The sequence below is a fragment of the Capsicum annuum genome, chromosome 7 (assembly GCF_002878395.1).
Source record: "Capsicum annuum cultivar UCD-10X-F1 chromosome 7, UCD10Xv1.1, whole genome shotgun sequence".
Classification (NCBI taxonomy): Eukaryota; Viridiplantae; Streptophyta; class Magnoliopsida; order Solanales; family Solanaceae; genus Capsicum; species Capsicum annuum.
Window position 1 is genome coordinate 167,472,094 of NC_061117.1, and position 5,647 is coordinate 167,477,740.

Here is a 5,647-nt window from a genome sequence, read left to right on the forward strand (position 1 = left end):
ATTACATGAGCATTTCTTTTCTTTATTGCAAACAATGAAGTGCTTTTGTTTGTCGTGTACCGTATATACATATTCTGTGACTTGTACAACCTGACATAAAAAAATATATATTTATATAATAAAAATACATATGCAGAGTAAATTTTTACAGAGCAGCCAAATACATATGCAGTTGTTAGTAATTTTCAATACAACAATATACATATGCAAAATACATATTATGTATTTTAAATGTTCATATATTTTATGCTTTATATCTTTTCATTTATTTACAATTGCATGGAAAGTATTTTCACATTGATACTTTATGCATTTTATCCTTTCATATTTATGTTTCCATAATTAAAATTTCCACAAATCAAAAAGGTCATACCGTCATACGGGTACACAAAGCCTCGTTCTCACTGAGTATGTCATTAAACTTTCCAATGAGTGTTGTGAAGGTATATGAAGCCTCCTGCCTATTTGCACAATTCCATTTTGCAAACAGTAATCGAACTTCCTCAAGAAAGTCATAAATTGGCAGTTCTCTAGCTGATACAAGCACTCCATTTATTGACTCTGCAATGTTTGAAGTCAAAGTCCATCCTCTGTGAACTGTTGCATACGACCTAGCCCACTTTTCGTAACCGATCAATTCCAAATATATCTTCACCCTCATATCAGTTGCCTCATCTTTTTCCATTAACATATGAAATTCTAACTTTGAATATGATTTGGCCATTGTATAAAATATCTCCGACAATGCATCGTGTGACTTTCTGTAAAGTTTTTTCACATTACCCCATAGATGTCACATACATGCATAATGTGGAACATCTTCATACACATCACCAACAGTCTTTATGATGCTTGGATTCCTATCAGACACAATACACATGTTTTGTCTAACTCCGTACACTTCCTTTAGATTCTTGAAGAACTACGTCCAAGATTCATCATTTTCAGAATCAAGCACAATATATGCCAAAGGAAATATATGACCTGTATACATAATTTGTAATTTTCAAAATCAAGAACAACATATGCCAAAGAAAATATAGAACCTGCACATATAAAAAAATATGTGCAGGCTGATTTAAATAGAGTTAGGAACTGCATATGTATTTATTACAATATAGTTCAATTAAACCTGGTTTTCCTCAACATGCTTATGATGTAGGTCTGAGATAATCCTCAATAGGATCCATCTCAAAAACATCTAAAGCTTCTGTATTTTCACAAACCGCCAAAGCTCCTTCAGTTGTTGTATTTATCACTGTTTCAAAGTTGTTACAGTTGATTCCTCTTTCAGCAACACATATAGATGAACTTGTCAAGTTGCTCCCTACAACTTTATCCAAAATGCTTACATATAAAGGAAGACAATTCATGTCTTGTATCAATTTTTTCTACAATATAAACATTTTTAAACCCATATTGTTATGTATTTCTATCTGCCCTGCATTAGGGGTGATTTGATATTCCACTAGAATACGTTTGATGGTTAAATCCACACTTAAGTGAGATGCCAAAACATCGTGCAGCTCAACAAATGTGGCTGATGTGCTCAACAGTATAGCATCAGTGACATATTCTTCGAAGTTCTTTTCATACGTCCATCGACTAGAGTGCTTCACAAGGACTGGTATGCTTCCCATTTCTAAAATAAAAAATACACAAACTATTTGATCAAACAGAAGTAAAACAGGCAGCAAACATATTATCACATATAAACTTATACTCTCAAATTTCCATAAGCAAAACAAAAATACATATGCAGTGTTAAAACTAAGCATGTCAAAAAAATACATCTGGAGTATAGCTAATTTGTAATTTGATATGTTACATACCAATTTTTCAAATATCCCTTCTTATAACACGCACTTTTCAGATTTACGTGCAAACAAAGATACACAACCAACATCTCAATTAAAAAAGTACATACACACTAGATTACCTTAAACTAAAATATTTTAGCAAATGTACATTTATATATCAAAATTCCTACAACAAAACAAAAAATACATATGCACCATTACCAATAACAATATCAAAAATACATATGCAGTGTTATCATTAAACACATCAAAAATACATATCGACGGTTCATAGAATAACGTCAACTTCAACAGAAACATTCGTTCAATCAATTATCTAGTATTTCAAAAAAAAAATTGAATGTATTTCAATTCGAAAGTTGTTTACAATTATTTTATTGTTCAAACAATCAATATAACAACAAATGATCATAAAAAATAAAGTCGAATACTGAACGTTTTCCCATTGAAACAACTTTAAAGATGAAATTTGCAACAGATACTTGAATTCCAATTTTACTGTTGTCTTGATTATAACTATAATTTGTTTTACAATTTTTTCACATACAAATTAACGAGGACAATCAAAACTTGATAAGCACATCAGTAATGGTAAAAAAAAAAGTGAACTGAATACCAATAATGGTTATGTACCTTGAACAGCAATAATGGCTGAATTTTCAACTAACAATTGAATTCAAACAAATATAACAGATGAATCAACAGCTGAATTTGATTCAATCGAATAACTGATTTGTTTTGCAATTGCTGTTAATTTCATATAAGAACTAGTTCAATTTGATTAAGCAATACAGGGCTGGTTTAGAAGAAATTGAAAAAAAAATATGCAGCTGTTAATGGTGAAAAACTAAAATTTAAATTATTTGATTATAACGAATGTCACATTTTTTAAGTGTTTTAAATGGAAAAGGAATCAACATATTTACTTGATTGGTAATTATACCATACATAGCTCAACTAATTTTAGTTAATTAAGTGCAGTAATTTTTTTGTAAATGTATTTTTACAGCAACATTTTTCAAAAATAAAAAATAAAAATTACTATAAAATATAATTATAAAACTGTTGTTATAAAACTAGTAATTAGGTTTTTGAGTATGCTACTTGTGAATTTTACCCTAAATTTAATAAATAATGTACCAGGCCCAACTAAATGTCTGTAGTCACTACTCTCTATTTCTCTCTAGTCTCTGGGTCACATTAGCATTTAGCAATAGCAGTAACTTAGTACTTATCTAAGTATCTTAGTTTCTTTAGCAATTAGCAACCAACGACGGTGGACACTGGACAGTGAGCGACTAACGGCGAACCCACTGGAGCGACAAACGGTGGATAGTCAGCGACTCAGTGGCGAATCAGGTATCTTTTTGACATTTTATTTTCTATTTTCTTGTCACGTTGAGGGTCAAAAGACATGCTGGATTGTTTTCCTGAAGCAGATAATTCTTTGTTCATGGATGAATTTAAAGTTTACCTACTATGTCATGTAAAACCCGCTTTGGACCAAAGTCTGATCAAGGAATGACGACATCATCTGCAGGCAGCATGACTCCTAGGTCTCCCTTTTAGACACCAAGGACCAGACAGATAGACCTACTCTTGGCAGGTAAAGGTGGTTTCTCTAATCATGATGATCTTCCTCAGGCAGTTGCCGATACATTCCTGCTACTTACTTTTTAAATTTTATCTATTTGGCGATACCGGCATAAGGACTTGTTTTGTATCCCTCAGTGTCTTTCATTGGTTGATTGATATATGTATCGCTTAGAAAATGTTATTTGAAGTGAACCTATGATATTCTATTTTAGTTCGAACTGTATTTTCCATCTAATTCCTAGACTTTGCGCTGCTTGATATTTGAGAAGCTTGTGTTTCTTGCAACATTTTGATTTAAATAGAAGTTATAATGATATTTCTCTTAGTGTAATGTCAGTTTTGTAATATTCACGAGATGTCCTAATTGCTCGTGTTAGTGTAATATATTTTGTATCGACTTCTTTCAGAAGTCTGAATTGACATTTCCTGTTATATGTATCAATAGTGCAGATGAATGAACTGGCAGATATTGCTCTATTTGTGGAATGATGAACGGTCTATATCTTATTTGCTCTCTTGCCTTGAAGATGTGAAAGTTGTGACAGAGCGCAGAAAGCTGGATGCACTTACGGTTGAAACATTTGGAACTCGCATAGAAAAGCTGATAAGGTAAGTTAGTTTCTTGTGATTTCTACCTTGTTGTGCTTTCCGAGGAAAAAAAAGAAGATAATTATAAGAATTATGAAAAGAGGGGTGACTATGGAGGAAATAAAACTTAAGGATTAATATCTTGTCTACTTCAGGGAGAAGTATTTGCAACTATGTGAACTAGTTGATGATAACAAGGTTGATATAAGTAGCACTGTCATTGATGAAGTGCTTCTTTGGAAGATGATGTTGTACGCAGCTTAAGAACAAGCCCTATTCATTCCAAAGACCGTACCTCTATAGATGACTTTGAGATAATAAAGCCAATTAGTCGTAGGGCATTTGGACGTATTTTCTTGGCAAAAAAGAGAACTACTGGAGATTTCTTTGCAATTAAGGTACACAGACAGTTTGTTGTAAGAGTTCGTCTTTTTGTTGATTATTTCTCCTCCTGTTATAGGAGTTTCTTTTCTTGTTATCAGATTACCATGCTTTTTAAGGTTGATCTGCTACTACAGTCTATAGGTCAGAAAGTTGGGAGGTCTTCTCTGATAGAAGATGGTGCCCCGTGCACTAACATGGATTGATCAGAATTCTAATAATGAAGCCTCAATGATCAGGCATCATGTTGAATTGGATCTCTATCATTTGGCACGAAATAGTGAGCAATCCTATGCTACGAATGAGTTTTAGAATAATTTCATTGCATTTCTTCTCAAACTATATTTTGAGTTTCACTTGTTCCCTTCTTATCCGCAGAGGTCAATGCAAGAGACATGATCAGTGGGGGCACCCTTTGGGAGCTAATTCGTATCTGACGTGATTTCTCTCGAGCTGACGTAAGGTCTCTTGCACGTCAAACTCTGACTCAAGTCTGACTTCCCAATCTAAAATGCGACACTTGAGGATAGAATTAGAGTTATCTTATTGGTTTCACTCCAGGGTATTGAGCCAACACTAATTCTTGAAATGCGAATGCATCATGTACATGAACCAGTTCCTAAAAGGAAATTGCTCACAGTTTTGTATCAAGGGTGTGCATCAAGCAAAGTCCCAGATGTTCCAAATGACTCGTTCACTGGGAAGCTAGTATTAAAGATGTAGTGTCTAAGTTCGGTTCCTTCTAGTCGGACGTGCAGTATTTCTGTTGTCCAGCTACTAGGTCTGCGTGTCCTTCGGATTCTTGTGAAGTTGCCCTTGTTTTATAGTTTTCAGTTTTCACTTTTCATTTGTTTAAGGTGTTGAAAACAAATATGTTGTGTAGTGTGTACATATATAATGTCATTTTACTTTTACTTATGTGAGTGCATACAAAAATTTTATTTAAAATCCATACAGTTTTCTCATTTCTGTTGCCAAAACGTTCCACAGTATCTGCCAATGTTTTTTATAGTATTTTATTTTTTTCATTTTTGTAAAGAAGAAGAAAATAACTTATGATTTACGAGAAAATTCAATGTATAAATCTATTTGAGTTTTTAATTGGCAAAATATCTTTTTCATTTGTTTAACGTGTTGGAAATGAGTATCCAATGTAGTGTGTACATATATAATTCCAACGATAAATAAAATGTCACTCATTGCAATATAACTTTAGATATTAGATGCAGGAAATACAAATTGACTGAGATACTGAATCTCAG

At 32.8% G+C, this 5,647-nt stretch overlaps 1 long non-coding RNA gene across 5 annotated transcripts; it reads left to right on the top strand.

The window, feature by feature from the left end:
• The first annotated feature begins 2,997 nt into the window (after nucleotides 1–2,997).
• LOC107877100 lies at nucleotides 2,998–5,350 on the top strand. 5 transcript variants are annotated; one of them, XR_001676159.2, is made up of 6 exons: nucleotides 2,998–3,179; nucleotides 3,260–3,426; nucleotides 3,862–4,025; nucleotides 4,160–4,402; nucleotides 4,487–4,665; nucleotides 4,764–5,350. It is a non-coding gene; the product is annotated as an uncharacterized LOC107877100 (long non-coding RNA). The 5 variants fall into 5 exon arrangements; XR_001676156.2 differs by having other exon boundaries at nucleotides 4,523–4,665; nucleotides 4,764–5,328; XR_001676157.2 differs by having other exon boundaries at nucleotides 3,867–4,025; nucleotides 4,523–4,665; nucleotides 4,764–5,328.
• The last annotated feature ends 297 nt before the right edge of the window (nucleotides 5,351–5,647 follow it).